This window comes from Gorilla gorilla, chromosome 8 (genome assembly GCF_029281585.2).
Source record: "Gorilla gorilla gorilla isolate KB3781 chromosome 8, NHGRI_mGorGor1-v2.1_pri, whole genome shotgun sequence".
NCBI lineage: Eukaryota > Metazoa > Chordata > Mammalia > Primates > Hominidae > Gorilla > Gorilla gorilla.
Genome location: NC_073232.2, coordinates 90636966 through 90653278, shown reverse-complemented (window position 1 = coordinate 90653278; position 16313 = coordinate 90636966). Strand labels below are relative to the sequence as shown.

The window sequence follows — 16313 nt, the reverse complement described above, 5'->3', positions numbered from 1 at the left end:
CCAACATGGCAAAACTCTATCTCTACTAAAAATACAAAAATTAGCCAGGCATGGTGTTGTGTGCCTGTAATCCCAGCTACTCGAGAGGCTGAGGCATGAGAATTGCTTGATCATTTGAACGTGGGAGACAGAGGTTGCAGTGAGCCAAGAGCACACCACTGCACTCCAGCCTGGGCGACAGAGCAAGATTCCATCTCAAATTAAAAAAAAAAAAAAAGCCTTTTAGGGCTCTGAAAACATTCGATTATATTTTGTTGGATTGAGGGGTCTGGTTATAAGTGGAAGGTGTCAACCCCTGTGTTCTTTTTCAGTCTCTTAGGATGCTTTCAGCTCTGAGTTTCCCAGATTGGCAAGGTTCCAGAATAGATACAGATATATGAATAGATGTAGATAGCTCATGTAGATAGAGATATAGATAGATAGATAGATAGAGATGTAGATAGATAGATAGATATAGATTCATACGCATTCTATTCTTTAAATTTATGATTTAGGACCATTATACATACCAGAAAATGCATAGTTGAAGAACTAAACAGTAAGACATGCATAAAAAGAAGTAAAGCCAGAGTTTTTTCCTATCCCCATACCCCATCTCCGAAAACCTATGGTAATTCAAATTAGTCTATTCCATTGAAACCCACATGTCTTCTCTTAACATTTTTATAGTTACGGAATTCAACTGGAATTTTGATTTCCCAGAACAAAAATAAGCAAGAAAAAATCTCCCGAGGTCAGAGAAAGCCATTCTTCCCATTCATGTTCTTCTCTTGAAATACCAGCAGAGGGCGAAAAAGATGGCAAATAAAACCCCTGGAGCCGACAGGGCAGCCCAGAGAACTTCCTTAACAATCCCCACTGCCCAGCGGCCACATGTGGATTCCCAACTCAGGAACATGAAAAAGCGGAAATATGGCCTTGAATACTAATTTGATTTAACCCTGGCGTTTCCAAGTTGTTTCTCTCCGATTTGGGTCTGTGATAGAGACTAAATCCTTTACAACCTGCCTGCTCATCTCCTAGAGACCAGTTTTGGAAAGATAGGTCTCAGAAAATGCACAAAGGGCGGGGCCTGGTGGCTCACACCTACCATCTTAGCATTTTGGGAGGCTGAGGTGGGAGGATCCCTTGCACAGAGGAGTTCGAGACCAGCCTGGGCAACATACCAAGATCCAGTCTCTACAAAAAATATATATATATACACATATATATATAATATAATTATATATGTAATTATTACCCCAGGTGTGGTGGCATGTGCCTGTAATCCCAGCTACTGGGGGGCTGAGGTGGGAGGATCACTTGAGTCCAGGAGATTGAGGCTGCAGTGAGCCATGATCGCACCACTACACTCCAGCCTGGATGACAGAGTGAGACTCTGTCTCAAAAAAAAGAAAAAAATCTATCTATACACACACACACACACACACACACATACACACACATATGCACAGAGGAGGGCGGAGGATAACAATCTATTTCTTATTTTAATGACAGGGCATCACACGCTTGCAGCAACCAGAACATGACTTCTCCTGAGTACTGAAGTATTTCACAGCATCTGCAGAATTTAAAAGGAAGGAAATCAAGGAAAGGAAAATTTATTTTCATATACCCTCAGTTCAGAATAAAGACACATAGAAGCCTTATGGAGGAAAAGATAAGAATTTTATAAGCCTCGATGTTGAATAAAGAATTTTCTATTGAAATTTTAAAATACGTATGTATGGCCTCTGCCCAGTTAGGTAGCCTTGTGGGCCATTTGGGTAAAGCCCTCTTTATACTGTAATTCAATGCGTCAAAGATCAGTTGTTATTAGGTGGGCGCAATTTTTTCAAAATGATAAAATCCAGTTTGGGCAAAAGTCTGGGAATATGAACCATTTTGTACACTCTTGGCTGGAGGGTAAATAGCTACAACTTTGTTTGTTTTTGTTTTTGTTTTTGTTTTTTTGGTTTTTTTTTTTGTTTTTTTTGAGACGGAGTCTCGCTCTGTCGCCCAGGCTGGTGTGCAGTGGCGCGATCTCCGCTCACTGCAAGCTCCGCCTCCTGGGTTCACGCCATTCTCCTGCCTCAGCCTCCCGAGTAGCTGGGACTGCAGGCTCCCGCCACCACGCCCGGCTAATTTTTTTGTATTTTTAATAGAGGCGGGGTTTCACCGTGTTAGCCAGGATGGTCTCGATCTCCTGACCTCATGATCCGCCCGCCTCTGCCTCCCAAAGTGCTGGGATTACAGGCGTGAGCCACCGCTCCCGGCCAATGGGTACAACTTTGGAAGGCAGTTAGGCAATGTCCATTCTAATTTTGTGTGAACATCCTACATGATCCCTCATTCTGACTTCTGTCCTGTAAAAACACTAGTAAAGTGTTCAAAAAGATGTGATAAAACCTTCATTGTAGCATTGTTTGTAATAAAGTTTAAAAAGAACTTAAAACTTCACTAAGGATAGACAGAGTCGTTATGGCTTGTTACATGCCCTAGTACTATTCTAGAGGCTTTATCCGCATTAATTATTTCATCCCCACAACAAGCATCTTTTTTTCCTTTTCATTTGTATACTTTTTTTTTTTTTTTTTTTTTTTTTTTTGAGACAGAGTCTTGCTCTGTCACCCAGACTGGAGTGCAGGGGTGTGATCTCGGCTCACCTGCAACCTTCGCCTCCCAGGTTCAAGCGATTCTCCTACCTCAGCCTCCCCAGTAGCTGGGACCACAGGCATGCACCACCATGCCTGGTGCACAAAAAATTTTTGTATTTTTTAGCAGAGACAGGGTTTCACCATGTTGGCCAGGCTGGTCTCAAACTCCTGACCTCAGGTGATTGGCCCACCTCAGCCTCCCAAAATGCTGGGATTTCAGGCATGAGCCACTACATCCAGCCTATTTGTATAAATTTCAGGGGTACAAGTGTAGTTTTATTACATGGATATATTACACAGTGGTGAGGTCTGGGTTTTTAGTGCATCCATCACCTAAAGAGAGCAGATTGGACTCAAGTAACTTCTCATCGCCCACCCTCCTCCACCCTCCCACTTTTCCCAGTCCCCCATGTTTACCATTGCACACTCTATGTCTATGTGTACACATGACTCAGCTCCCACTTATAAGTGAGAACATGCGGTATTTGACTTTCTGAGCTGTTTCCCTTAAGATAATGGCCTCCAGTTCCATCCATGTTGCTGCAAAAAATATTTTATTCTTTTTTATGACTGAAGAGTATTCCATTGTATATATACACCACATTTTCTTTATCGAGTCAGCCATTGGTGGATACTTAGGTTGATTCCATATCTTTGCTATTTTGAATAGTGCTGTGATAAACATATGAATGCAGGTATCTTTTTGATATAATTATTTCTTTCCTTTGGGTAGATACCTAGTAGTGGGGTTGCTGGAGCAAATGATAGTTCTATTTTTAGTTCTTTGAGAAATCTCCATACTGTTTTCCATAAAAGTCATACTAATTTACATTCCCACCAACAGTGTATAAGCATTCCTTTTTCTTTATATCCTCAACAACATGTTATCTTCTTACTTTTTAATACTAGCCAATCTGACTGGTATAAGATGATATCTCACTGTGATTTTAATTTGCATTTCTTTGAGGATTACTGATGTTGAGCATTTTTCATATGCTACTACAAGCATTTTATCAGAACACATTTTATGCATAGAGAAATTAAGACACAGAGAAGGGAAGTCATTTGTCCAAGTTCACACACAACCTAAGGGGCACAAGTTAGTATCCAACCCAAGTAGTTCATGCTTTTTTTTTTTTTTTTTTTTGAGACACAGTCTCGCTTTTGTCCCCCAGGCTTGAGTGCAATGGCGCAATCTCAGCTAACTGCAACCTCCACCTCCCAGGTTCAACTGATTCTCCTGGCTCAGCCTCCAGAGTAACTGGGATTACAGGCGCCTGCCACCATGCCCGGCTAATTTTTTTTTTTTTTTTTTTTTTTGTATTTTTAGTGGAGACAGGGTTTCACCATGTTGGCCAGGCTAGCCTCGAACTCCTGACCTCAGGCAGTCCACCTGCCTTCGCCTCCCAAAGTGCTGGGATTACAGGCATGAGCCACCGTGCCCGGCCTATAACTTTTTTTTTTTTTTTGACGTAGTCCATGCTCTTAATTCCTAGATTCTACTGCGCCTCTTACTGTACTGTTGGAAACATGAGGAAAATTTGTATTTACTATGTGAAAAGATGTCCATAGCATAATGTTAAGATTTAAAAAGCAGTTTAAAAAATATGTGTAGATAGGCCAGGCATAGTGGCTCATGCCTGTAATCCCAGCACTTTGGGAGGCTGAGATGGGCAGATCACTTCAGGTCAGGAGTTGGAGACCAGCCTAGGCAACATAGTGAAACCCCATCTCTACTAAAAATAGAAAAATTAGCAGGGCATGGTGGCACGCGCCTGTAATCCCAGCTACTCTGGGGGCTAAGGCACAAGAATCGCTTGAACCTGGGAGGCAGAGGTTGCAGTGAGCCGAAATCATGTCACTGCACTCCAGCCAGGGTGACAGAGTGTGAGACTCCGTCTCAATAAAAAGAAAAAAATGTAGAGAGATAGTATGATCTCATAAAAACTGTCTATGTGTCAATATATAACCTGTTACATTATTAGAAGTGGTTTCCAGCTGGGCGTGATGGCTCACGTCTGTAATCCCAACACTTTGGGAGGCCAAGGTGGGTGGATCATTTGACGTCAGGAGTTCGAGACCAGCCTGCCCAACATGGTGAGACTCTGTCTCTACTAAAAATACAAAAATTAGCCAGGCGTGATGGCAGGTGCCTGTAATCCCAGCTACTCGGGAGGCCAAGGCAGGAGAATCACTTGAATCCGGGAGATGGAAGTTGCAGATCCATCACTCCACTCCAGCCTGGGCAACAAGGTGAGACTCTTTAAAAAATAATAATAATAAGTGGTTTTCTCTTTCCATGCTACTCACAGAGGGGTCCATATGGCGTTGTTCTGGATTCCCATCGCAACTTAAAGGGAAAATTTCTCAATGTCTGGAGCCCTTGATGTCCTGCAAATGAAGAAGGAGGATGTCCTTAAGTTATGCAGCAGAAATCCACTTAGGTAGCACCAACCTTGACTTCCAAATGGAACAGTACATCTACGAAAGGAAAAGTGATGGCATCTACATCCTAAATCTGAAAGGACCTGGGAGAAGCTTCTGCTGCAGCTCACGCCATTGTTGCCACTGAAAACCCTGCTGATGTCAGCGTCATAACCTCCAGGAATACTGGCCAGAGGACCGTGCTGAAGTTTGCTGCTGCCACTGGAGCCAGAGCAATTGCTGGCCGCTTCACACTAACCAGATCCAGGGAGCCTTCCGGGAGCCACGGCTTCTTGTGGTTACTGTCCCCAGGGTTGACCAACAGCCTCTCACAGAGGCATCTTATGTTAACTTTCCCACCATTGCTCTGTGTCACACAGCTTCTCCTCTGCGCTGTGTGAACATTGCCATCCCATGCAACAACATGGAAGCTCGCTCAGTGGGTTTGATGCAGTTGCTGCCCCGGGAAGTTCTGCACATGCGTGGTACCATTTCCCACGAACACCAGTGGGAGGTCATGCCTGATCTCTACTTCTACAGGGATCCTGAAGAGACTGAAAAAGAAGAGCAGGCTGCTGCTGAAAAGCCTGTGACCAAGCAGGAATTTCAGGGTGAACAGACTGCTCCAGCTCCTGAGTTGACTGCTACTCAGCCTGAGGTTGCAGACTGGTCTGACGGCATGCGGGTGCCCTCTGTGCCTATTCAGCTGTTCCCTACTGAAGACTGGAGCGCTCAGCCTGCCGTGGAAGACTGGTCTGCAGCTCTCACTGCTCAGGCCACTGAATGGGTAGGGGCAACCACTGAATGGTCTTAAGCTGTTCTTGTACCGGCTATTAAGCAACATGGAAACAACGTTGATGGAAAATAAACATCAGTTCCTAAAAAAAACAAAACAAAAAAAAACAAACACAAAAAACAGAAGAGGTGGTTTACCCTGGGAAGAGAGATTGATAGAGAAGAAGTAAAGAGAAGCATGTTCACTTTTTACCACATGCAAGATTATGTATTTTTAACTCATTACAAGCATAAATACCTTATATAAAGACTTCTTAAATTTTTTGTACAGAAAGGGTCTCATTCCATTGCCCAGGCTGGGGTGCAGTGGCACGATCATAGCTCATTGCAGCCTCAAACTCCTCGGCTCAAGTGATTCTACTGCCTCAGCTTCCCAAATAGCTGGGACTACAGGCATGTGCTACTACGCACAGCTAATTTAAAAAAAAATTTTTTTTTTAGCCAGGTGCAGTGGCTCACGCCTGTAATCCCAGCACCTTGGGAAACTGAGGTAGGTGGATTGCTTGAGCTCAGGAGTTCAAGGCCAGCCTGGGTAACATGACAAAACCCCATCTCTACTGAAAATACAGAAATTAGCTGGGCGTGATGGCACATGCCTGTAATCCCAGCTACTCAGGAGGCTGAGGCAGGAGAATCGCTTGAACCCAAGAGGCAGAGGTTGCAGTGAGCAGAGATTGCACCACTGCACTCCGGCCTGGGCAACAGAATGAGACTCAATCTCAAAAAAAAAAAAGTTGATTTTCACTCAACATTTTCCCATTTTCACTCCAATCTGGTTTTCTTTTGCCTTAGCACCCAAGTCAACACGATGAATGGGCATCCACTGTGTACCAGGTACTGTATGCAGTGCTTTTCGTACCTTTTGTTCCTTAATTCTCCCAATAACCCTCCAAATAGGTGCTATAATCCTCATATTCCCACTGAAAGAACAGATTTGGAGAAGTTAAAAACTAGCTTCAGGTCGTGCCACTTGTAAGTGACAGAGCTGGAGCTTGACCCTGTGTCTGTCAAGCTCCAAAGTCTACATCCTTTAAATAATCCACACTTCCTCCAAACATGTATTTATATTTCTCATGTCCGTATCATCTCCATCCGGATCTTTTCATAGTAAATGCTTAGAATTTAGAGAGCAATGAAGTCTGGTATACAAATGTTGCTCTAATTCCATTGCCTTTTCCTTGATTTGTGTTTAGCGTTCAAACAACAAGCTGTGAAGTTTTCCAAACATGTGGATTTCCCTAATATAAAGACCACATTTATTCTGTTCCAGTAAAAAGAACATTTATGTTACAGGATGACCAGAGATAGCCAAAAGAAGAGGCGGGAGGGGTGCTGAAATCTCAGTTGCCTGAGTGGTGCCTGATGTTCCTGAAACCCTCGCTGTGGTCAGCCTTCCATTTCCTTAGAATATGAAGTATTTTTAACCTGCTGGTGGAATTCTGTTCATCTCACGAAATGAAGATTCATCACACTCTTAGCTAGGATGTGATAATAAAAGCAGAAGAAAGACCGAATGTGGTGGTTCATGCAGGTAATCTCAGCACTTTGGGAGGCCGAAGCAGGAGGATCACTTGAGCCCAGGAGACACGAGACTGGGCAACATAGTGAGACTCTGTTTCTTAAAAAAAAAATTAGCTGGGCATGGTAGCACATGTCTGTAGTCCCATCTACTCTGGAGGCTGAAGTGGGAGGATCACTTGAGCCCAGGAGTTGGAGACTGCTAGCTATGATCGTGCCACTGCAGTCCAGCCTGGGTGATAGAGCAAGACTCTGTCTCTTAAATAAATAAACAAGTAAATCAAAGCAGAAGAAAATAACTCTTCTGATGCTGACAGCACTGGAATACTCCCACGGCTAGATTTGCCTGAGTTTAGCCAAGAAAACTGATATATTTCCCAAATTTAATAAGAGTATAGAGACATGCTTGTTGGAAAGCAATAAAGTCTTTAAGAGACTTTAACAATGCAAAACTCTCTGTGAGATCTTCCTACTTTCTCTTACCCTTTTTTTTTTTTCCTTGAGATGGGATCTCACTCTGTCATCCAGGCTGGAGCGCAGTGGCATGATCTCAGCTCACTGCAACCTCCAACTCCCAGGCTCAAGCAATTCTCCCAATTCAGCCTCCCAAGTAGTTGGGACTACTGGTGTGTACCACCACCCCCAGATTTTTTTTGTATTTTTGGTAGAGAAGGGGTTTCACCACGTCGCCCAGGCTGGCCTTAAGCTCCTGAGCTCAAGTGAACTCCTAGGCCTCCCAAAGTCTTGGAATTATAGGTGTGAGCAAGCATGCCAGGCCCCTACCCTACTTTTCTTTCTTGCTTGCTTGCTTGCTTGCTTTTCTTTGAGACAGAGTCTCACTCTGTCATCTAGGCTGGAGTGCAGTGGCACGATCTCGGCTCACTGCAGCCTTGACCTCCCAGGCTCAAGCGATCCTCCCACCTCAGCCTACCAAGTAGCTGGAACCATAGGCACATGCTACCACACGCAGCCAATTTTTATTTATTTTTACTTTTTGTAGAGATGAGGTCTCCATCTCACTATGTTGCCCAGGCTGGTCTCCAACTCCTGGGTTCAAATGATCCTCCCACCCCACCTCAGCCTCCTAAAGTGCTGGGATTACAGGTATAAGCCACTATGCCTAGCCTGATCTTCCTACTTTTCAAGTTCTAGATTAAACACCCAGCATAATTCAACAGAAGCAAAAGAAACAAGATTGTGGCCAGGCGCGGTGGCTCACGCCTGTAATCTCAGCACTTTGGGAGGCTGAGGCGGGCGGATCACGAGGTCAGGAGATCGAGACCACGGTGAAACCCCATCTCTACTAAAAATACAAAAATTAGCTGGGCATGGTGGCGGGCGCCTGTAGTCCCAGCTACTCGAGAGGCTGAGGCAGGAGAATGGCGTGAACCCGGGAGGCAGAACTTGCAGTGAGCCGAGATAGCACCACTGCACTCCAGCCCGGGTGACAGAGCTAGACTCTGTCTCAAAAAAGAAAAAAAAAAGAAACAAGATTGCTCATTCAACAGAAACAAGGATTGTTGCTTGCCACTTTAGGATTATTGAAGTACTGGTGGATCCCCAAGTCTCTGCTTGGGATATGAGTTTGACCGAGAACTCCCAGTAATAATGAGTGAAGAGACTGGCTCTTTTTTTTCTAATTGCAAGACAACATTTTTCTCTATATTTTCCTTAAAAATAACTTCTATTGCTTTTGCTGTTGTTAATCTCTAAGTGATGCATGTGTACTGGGAAGAGACTGAAAAACATTGAATAGAATAAAGACAAATAAAAAATCACACTTATTATTACTACTTACAAATGACCACTTAATAGTTTGATGTCACCTTCCTAGGTCAATATGTATGTGAATATATTTTTAGGTTCTTGGCTTGCTTTTTAAAAGTGGGATTATGCTGAATCTACTATTTTCTAGTAGGCTTTTTCGCTTAACAGCTTGTTTTGAGTATTTTCTTATGTTTTAAGTAACCTTCTCTAATATTAAAATAATGAATCAGTGGAGGAAATGAAGAAATAAATGTTTAATATTAACCGTAAGGCTCATGTTAACTGAGCTACATCCCATTTCACCAGCTTCAAGTACAAGATGAAGTCAAATATCTCTTGTTTTTTGGTTTTTTGTTTTGTTTTGTTTTTTTGAGACAGAGTCTCTCGCTCTGTCACCCAGGCTGGAGGGCAGTGGCACAATCTTGGCTCACTGCAACCTCTGCCTCCTGGGTTCAAGCGATTCTCCTGCCTCAGTCTCCTGAGTAGATGGGATAACAGGCGCGCACCACTATGCCCAGCTAATTTTTTGTATTTTTAGTAGAGATGGGGTTTCACTATGTTGGCCAGGCTGGTCTCGAACTCCTGACCTCAAGTGATCTATCCGCCTCGGCCTCCCAAAGTGCTGAGATTACAGGCATGAGCCATTGTGCCTGGCCATCAAATATCTCTTAATAGTCAAATCAAGCTTCTCTGAAACCTCATCTTGCCAGTCGAGTAATTTTTTTCTCCTCTTCAAGGGTCTTCTCTCTCATTATAACTTGAAGAACCCCAAGAATGCTTCAGGTAAGAGATGAGTCTGGGCTACCACTGCCTCAGGTGAAAAACAGCCGAACGCTCTGCATGAGCTAGGGATTGCCAGCTGCTGTAACAATTAACCCCCCATACAACACAAGGTTATTTCTTACTTGCTTAAGAGTTCAAACCTGTGCTCCCTGTTGGGTGGGGAAAGTGATGGGGAGCAGCTCTGATTTTGGTCTCTCTAGACACTGGCATCCAGCCAGCAGAAGAGGGAAATGCCTGGAGGATCTTCATGTGAGATCCTCATGGGACTTCCACCATATCCTATTGGCAGGAGTCAGTCCCACGGCCATACCTCATTGCCAGGTAGGCTGGGAAATGTGATATGACTCTGTGCCCAGGAAGAAGAGAATGTGAATTTTGGTAAGTACTATTTCTATTTCTATTTCTGCCACCTTCTACTCTTTTGGCACCAAATGCAGACAGTCCTTACTTATAATTTTTCAACTAATTATTTTTTGACTTTATGATGGTGCAAAAGCAACATGAATTCAGTAGAAACAGTACTTCAGGTATTCACACAGCCATTCTGTTGTTCATTTTTCGTACAGTACTCAATAAATTACATAAGATATTTAACACTTTCATATAAAATCAGCTTTGCGTTAGATGATTTTGTCCAACTGCGGACAAACATAAGTGCTCTGAGCATGTTTAAGGTAGGCTAGGCTAAGCTATGATTTCAGTAGGTTAGTTCTATTCGATGCATTTTCAACTTGCAATGTTTTCCACTCACAGTGGGTTTATTGGGATGTAGCCCCATCGTAAGGGGAGGAGAATCTGTTCTTGTTTGCAGCTTTCTTCCTACAGCAGAGAACACACCCATTCCTCTACTGCCTGCAGCTCATACTAGAGAACCTTGCTCTGATTCACAGTTCTCATCCTCAGGTTTGGACAGAGACCTTTGCAGCCCAGTGAGCTATGAACTACAATTTAAGTCATCGCTCCTCCCTCCTTTCCCAAGCACTGGGCACAAAAGTAAAACACAGTGCCAGACCTTGAGGGATCCAAAAACACATCTCAATGTTCAATCATCATGGAAGAATGAAAATTGTTCTACTAAACCATGTGCCAGGCTGAGCGGGAGCTCCAGGGAGGAAAAACAAGTGCCTGAGAAGGTCAGAGAAGATTCTCATTGGAGTTAAGCTTGAAAACTGAATTGGGGTTTTCCAGGAGGCCACAAGGCCAAAGGATTTTCCACTCTCAATAAACACTCTGTAGAAAGTAGCAACAGCTAGTTACAGACAACTTTAATCTCTCTCTTGCCAATTTCCAGAACTCAAGTTTTAAGTAGTGAGTGAACATAAATTATCTTTTTGACAGGCAGGCTGCTCCTGCATCTGCTTTGGTTCCGTCTGGAATCTTGGAAGCTTTCCTTACTACACTCTTCCACACAGTTGCCTCTAGAGTTTACTAGAATGTTCTAGCAAGGGGCACAGACACTTACGCACCCTGGACTGAAGAAATGTGCTCCTCTGTCTGGGAAGGCCGCCTGCTCTGCCAGTGGGCCGTTCAAGGAAGGAGGTATGTGCAGCAGTGACTTGGATAGGATGCTACTCAGATGGGCAGAATCAACCCTGGCCATCAATGGGGTGATCAGCGTTGCAGCCACATCACCCTTCCATCCAGCATTCTTCTTTGGCTTTAGGTGTCTTCACTCTTAATAGCACAAAAGTTGAGGAGGTGTCTCTTCCAGAATAGAGTGAAAACTGCCTGTTGTTTGCCCCAGTGTGGTCGCTCACACCTATAATCCCAATACTTTGCGAGGCCAAGGAGGGAGAATCACTTGAGCTCAGGAGTTCCAGACTAGCCTGGGCAACATAGCAAGACCCCACCTCTACAAAAAAAAAATTTTTTTTAATCTAGGTATGATGGTGCATGCTTGTAGTCCCAGCTACTTGGGAGGCTAAGGCAGGAAGATCACTTGAGTCCAGAAGTTCGAGGGGACAGGGAGCCATGATCTTGCCACTGTACTCCAACTAACCTGGGTGACAAAGTGAGACCTTGTCTCAAAAAAAAAAAAAAAAAGCCTGTTGTTTGGTAAGGCCTGTGTGTGTCTCACATTGAGTTGCCTACAGCTCTCAATGCAAGACTTTCACCCATATCTCTGCCCTTAATCCTGCTACAGCAGGGAGAATGGCTTTTTTGAAAGAAAGAAGAACCTGCAGATGGAGGACGGTGGGCAGTCTTTGCCAGAAATACATTTTTCACCCAAACATTCTCTCTTGCTAGTGTAGGCTGAAGTCTGACTTCCAAGCTTTCACTTGTGAATGCTGTAAACGCACATTACTTCACAAATGTCTATGTATTTTTTAGCAGAAAGAGGAGAAACTGGAGGGTTAGCGTTTACCCAGCAATACCTAAGTATTTTATTCATCTTTCAATGAATCTGGATAACATTTTTTTTAAGAGACAGGGCCTTACTCTATCACCCAGGTTGGAGTGCAGTGGCACAATCATGGCTTACTGCAGCCTTGAATTCCTGGAGGGCTCAAGTGATCCCTCTGCCTCAGCCTTCTGAGTAGCTGAAACCACAGGCACGCCACCATACCTGGCTATTTATTTATTTATTTATGTATTTTTAAGAGATGAGGTCTTGCTATGTTGTCCAGGCTGGTCTTGAACTTCTGGCCTCAAGTGATTCTCCTTTCTTGGCCCCCCAAGGTGCTGAGGTTACAGGTGTGAGCCACTGCGTCCAGCCTAGAATCTGGATAAATTCTTATAAGGAAATAAATGAGATGAAATCAGGATCATTTGGGTACAAAGAACAGAGACTAAGGTATTTTGGGAAAAGTAGGACTTAATGAAAGGCCACTGATCACAGGAGCACAAAAAAAAAAAAAAAAATGTTCTCAGGCAGGGCAGGGACAAGGGCTTCTTTTCTCTTCCCTTATCTTCCAAAATCAGTGTTTCCGCATTCCAGGTTTTCAGAAGAGGAAATGGATTGGCCCAATTCACTTTTCCCACCAGGGCACCAGATTTTAGGTGTCAGGCCAGCCAGTGGGTGGCCTATCCTGACAAGTCTCCTCCCCTAGATACTTAGCTGTGGCCAGGGGCATGGGATCCGGATGGCCCCTGCCCCAGAAGGAGAATGGGTGAGGGAACTACCGCAAAATGTATCTAACACATTATGAGACTTAGGTCAGCAATTAAGAGTTGCACTCTGGACCTGCACTCGCTGCTTCCAGTGTTGGCTCCAGCCCTTACTAGCTGTGTGACCTTGCCCAGGTTACCTAACCTCTCTGTTTTTCAGTTTCTTTTCTTAAGATGGGGCAAATAAATGGCACCTTCTCACAGGATTGTGATAAAGATTAAATGAGACAAGGGGCCGGTGGCTCATGCCCAGCACTTTGGGAGGCCAAAGTGGGCAGATCACCTGGGGCCAGGAGTTCAAGACCAGCCTGGCCAACATGGCAAAACCCCGTCTCTACTAAAAATACAAAAAAATTAGCCTGGTGTGGTGGTGTACGGCAAGTAGTCCCAGCTACTTGGGAGGCTGAGGCAGGAGAATCGCTTGCACCCGGGAGGCAAAGGCTGCAGTGAGGAGAGATCGCGCCATTGCACTCCAGCCTGGGCAACAAGAGCAAAACTCTGTCTCAAAAAATAATAATAATGAAATAAATAAATAAATGAGACAAGGTATTAAAAGCACTCAAAACTATAAATAGCACACAGTGAGTATTCAGTAAATATTGCTGTTATGTTTTGCCAAAAAACAAGCAGCTCTTCCTCAGTTTTCTGTTAATGGTGTCATCATTCTCCCATATATAAAAAGTAAAGTCAGCCAGGTGCAGTGTCTCACGCCTGTAATCCCAGGACTTTGGGAAGTCAAGGCGGGCGGATCACCTGAAGTCAGGAGTTCAAGACCAGCCTGACCAACATGGAGAAACCCCGTCTCTACTAAAAATACAAAAATTAGCCAGGAGTTGTGGTGCATGTCTGTAATCCCAGCTACTTAGGAGGCTGAGGCAGGAGAATCGCTTGAACCCAGGGGGCGGAGGTTGTAGTGAGCCAAGATCGCGCCATTGCACTCCAGGCTGGGCAACAAGAGTGAAACTCTGTCTCAAAAAAAAAAAGTAAAGTCACCTGTTGACCATTATGTCCTGTTCACTCTTTCTTTGCTAAGCCTTTTACTTTTTTCACTGATTCATTTATTTATCCGATTTACAGTTTTGAGCATCCATTTGCTACATAAAAGAATTTTTTTTCCTTTCCGACTTTGCAGGCATCTCTCTAACTTAAGCCCTTAATACCTCCCACTTGGACTGCTAGAGTTAGCTTCCGCACTGGTCTCCCTGGCTCCTGCATACCATGGCAGGATTAATGTCACTAACACACATTCTGATCATGTCATTCACTTGCTCAATGGTTTTCCATGCTTCCCTATTGTTTGTGGTATAAAGTTCACATTTTGAAACTTGACATTCAAAACATTCTGCAGTTTGGATCTGATCTGCCATGGCAGTTCATTCCCACGGCTTCACCATCTAGCGACCACACTCTGGTTGACTGCACTGTTCTTGTTTCTCTCCGCATGGCAGCTCCTCTGATGTTTTCCCACCTCTGCCTTTGTTCCTGTTGTTCCACCAACCTGAAATGCCTGACCAGTCATATCAGCATCACATGGGAGCTTCTTAGAAACGGCACGGCCAAAACCTACTGCATCAGAACCTGCATTTTAACAAGATCCTTGGATGGTTCATATACATGTATTTTTCTTTCCTTTTTTTTTTTTTAAGATGGAGTCTTGCTGTGTCGCCCACGCTGGAGTGCAGTGGCATGATCTCGGCTTGCTGCAACCTCTGCCACTTGGGTTCATGCAATTCTCCTGCCTCAGCCTCCCGAGTAGCTGAGATTACAGGCATGCACCCCCACACTTGACTAATTTTTTTTGAGAGAGAGTCTCACTCTGTCGCCCAGGCTGGAGTGCAGTGGTGCAATCTCGGCTCACTGCAACCTCCACCTTCTGGGTTCAAGCGATTCTCCTGGCTCAGCCTCCCAAGTAGCTGGGACTACAGGTGTACTGGTGTGCAGCACCACGCCTTGGTAATTTTTTTTTTTCTTTAGTAGAGACAGGATTTCACCATGTTGGCCAGGCTGGTGTTGAACTCCTGATCTCAAGTGATCCATCAGCCTCGGCCTCCCAAAGTACTGAGATTACAGGCATGAGTCACTGTGTCCAGTCGTATACGTGTATTTTTCTTATATATTACAAGATAAAAATATCTTTTTTTTAAGGGATGAGGTCTCACTATGTTGCCAAGGCTGGTCTTGAACTCCTGGCTTCAAGCAGTCCTCCTGCTTCAGCCTCCCAAAGTGCTGGGATTATAGGTGCAAGCCATCGCACCCAGCCTAGATAAAATATCTTTTAATTTATGTATCTTGCATATCATGAGTTAACCCATTCCATCCCTCTCCCTGTTAAAATTCTACCCTTGCCTCAAGGCCTGGCTCAAACAATAATGCCTCATCCAGATGTCCCTGACAACTAGAGACAGAAATAATCTCTTTGTTCTCTGAATTCCCATAGTTGCTTTCTGAATTCTCTGGATTTCCCACAGCTGAATTCTTTACACCTGTTTCTGGTAATCATCATCAGACATATGTTCTCTCTTACTAGACTCAGTTTCCTTGAGTACAGGACTTTCCATAAAAAATACCCAACAAATATCCAGAAATAGATCATACGGTTCAAAATGCAAAAGAAAGGCTGGGCACCATGGCTCACGCCGGTAATCCCAGCACTTTGGGAGGCCAAGGCAGGAGAATTGCTTGAGGCCAGGAGTTCAAGACCAGCCTGACCAACATGGCAAAACCCCATCTCTACTAAAAATACATAAATTAGGTGGGTGCAGTGGTGCACACCTGTAATCCCAGCTGCTTGGGAGACTGAGGCACAAGAATCGCTTAAACTCAGGAGGTGGAGGCTGCAGTGAGCTGAAATAATGCCACCGAACTCCAGCCTGGGTGACAGTAAGACTCTGTCTCAAAAAAACAAAACAACACAAAACAAAACAAAAACAAGAAAAAAAGAAAGAAAAATGTCATTTTGCTGGTCAATTAGAAAAGATGACATAGGAGGTGACATTTTATCGATCAGCCACTCTAATTCAGGGTTCAAGGCTGACGAGATTTTTTTTCAGAGACTGCAAATATGTTGAAATCTGAAAAAAATATATTGGCTACAAGATATGACAATAAAATTAAAATTAATAAATATTGAAAACCATAACATCCCATTTCTTTATTGCTAGAGATAGGACAAAAAATTAAAGATATGACAATAATATTAAAAATTAATAAATGTAGAAACCATAACATCCCGAATTTCTTTCTTTCTTTTTTGAAATGGAGTCTCTCTGTCACGCAGGCTGG

The 16313-nt window shown here is 43.8% G+C and overlaps 1 long non-coding RNA gene across 1 annotated transcript in view; it reads right to left on the bottom strand.

The window, feature by feature from the left end:
- Positions 1–1463: 1463 nt before the first annotated feature.
- The window catches only part of LOC109028530 (uncharacterized), a 63490-nt gene continuing 48640 nt past the window's right edge, over positions 1464–16313 (bottom strand). Inside the window, exons 2-3 of the long non-coding RNA XR_002007541.3 lie at positions 4947–5027; positions 1464–1561 (exon numbers count right to left, since the gene is read on the bottom strand). This is a non-coding gene — a long non-coding RNA (uncharacterized lncRNA). The remainder of the gene's footprint in view (positions 1562–4946; positions 5028–16313) is intronic.